Source organism: Lucilia cuprina, chromosome 2 (assembly GCF_022045245.1).
Source record: "Lucilia cuprina isolate Lc7/37 chromosome 2, ASM2204524v1, whole genome shotgun sequence".
Classification (NCBI taxonomy): Eukaryota; Metazoa; Arthropoda; class Insecta; order Diptera; family Calliphoridae; genus Lucilia; species Lucilia cuprina.
The window spans coordinates 62,071,212-62,072,911 of NC_060950.1; the positions used below are offsets into that span (position 1 = coordinate 62,071,212).

The window sequence follows — 1,700 nt, forward strand, 5'->3', positions numbered from 1 at the left end:
GAACAGAACTAGAACAGAACTAGAACAGAACTAGAACAGAACTAGAACAGAACTAGAACAGAACTAGAACAGAACTAGATCAGAACTAGAACCGAACTAGAACATAACTAGAATAAAACTAAAACAGAACTAGAACAGAACTAAAACAGAACTAGAATAAAACTAAAACAGAACTAGAACAGAGGTGGAACTGAATTAAAACAGAACTGGAACAAAACTAGAATAGAAATAGAACAGAACTTGAAAAAATAGAACAGAGGTTGAATTGTATTAGAATAGTACTAATGCTATACTAAAACTGAACTAGATTTTAATAAGAACTTAATTGAACAAAATTTAATTGTAATATCAAGCTGTGGTGTCCGAGTGGTTAAGGAGATGGACTTGAAATCCATTGGGTTCTACCCGCACAGGTTCGAATCCTGTCTGCAGCGAAAATGTATTTTTTTTAAGATATTTTTAGATTGTTTCCTTTAGTCGAAATTTTTAACGGAAAATTAATCCGAAAATAATCATTTAACATTAAATGCAAAAAATTTTCTAAAACTTAAATGGATCTAACTTTTCCTTTTACATCAGCTGCGGTGTCCGAGTGGTTAAGGAGATGGACTTGAAATCCATTGGGTTCTACCCGCACAGGTTCGAATCCTGTCCGCAGCGATAAAAATTTTTATTTCTGAAATATAGTTTATATACAAATCGTGTATATATTTTTTGGTTTTATTCCTATAAATTATTTGCTTTTACAACTGAATTTTGAAACCATTTCCTTTTTTGTAATATTTCAAATAATAACAAAATTACAACATTAACTTTAAGAGTAAAATCTGTATTTATTTACTTATTTATTCGAACAGACTTGAAACATTTTTTTCTTTCACATCATTTTTCTTTTGTTTCACATCCTTTATTTGTCATGTTAAAGAACAACAGACAATGGGTGTTACCTACTCAGACAAATATATTGCATTTATATTGTTTGTATTTATGTAGAAAGTTTTTTTGTTGCAATGTTTTAAAATATATGCCAACAATTGTAATTGCCACCAAACTAAGGAGACCGAACAACACATATGTATTTGCACAATGGGTCTCAAAGACAAACTTTGCGACCACCTGCCGAAGTAAATTTTTTAAACATAAAAAGTTAAACTGCTTAAAACATTTTATTTGTTTTCTTAATTTTCTTCACATTTTAAAATATTCAAAACCTTTAGGTTTTTTTATGATGTGACCACAATTTATGCACGACCTCTTCGGGGAATTTCAAAAAGAATAAACTTCAAACTTACAATGTTAAGATGTTATTGTTTATACAATATAAGTATCACTTTGGAATCTTACGAATGTAAGTATATATGAAAAGCTGGGCAAACCGGTATCCCAGTAAACAATTTAATAGGTTTTTTTACATTTTCAGTAATACTGGTTCTTTAAAAGGATTTAGAACTGAAAGAATTGAACTAGAACTAAACTAGAACTGAACTAAATTTGAACTAGAATTGAACTAGAACTGAACTAAAACTGAACTAGAACTTAACTAGAACTTAACTAAAACTTAACTAGAACTTAACTAGAACTTAACTAGAACTCAACTGAACTAGAACTGAACTAGAACTGAACTAGAACTGAACTAGAACTAAACTAGAACTGAACTAGAACTGAACTAGAACTGAACTAGAACTGAACTAGAACTGAAC

General features: G+C 29.8%; 2 non-coding genes across 2 annotated transcripts; both read left to right on the plus strand.

Annotated features, from left to right (window-relative positions):
- Positions 1-352: 352 nt before the first annotated feature.
- Trnas-uga lies at positions 353-434 on the plus strand. The gene has a single exon. It is a non-coding gene; the product is annotated as a tRNA-Ser (tRNA).
- Positions 435-578: 144 nt separating this feature from the next.
- Positions 579-660, plus strand: Trnas-uga. The gene has a single exon. It is a non-coding gene; the product is annotated as a tRNA-Ser (tRNA).
- The last annotated feature ends 1,040 nt before the right edge of the window (positions 661-1,700 follow it).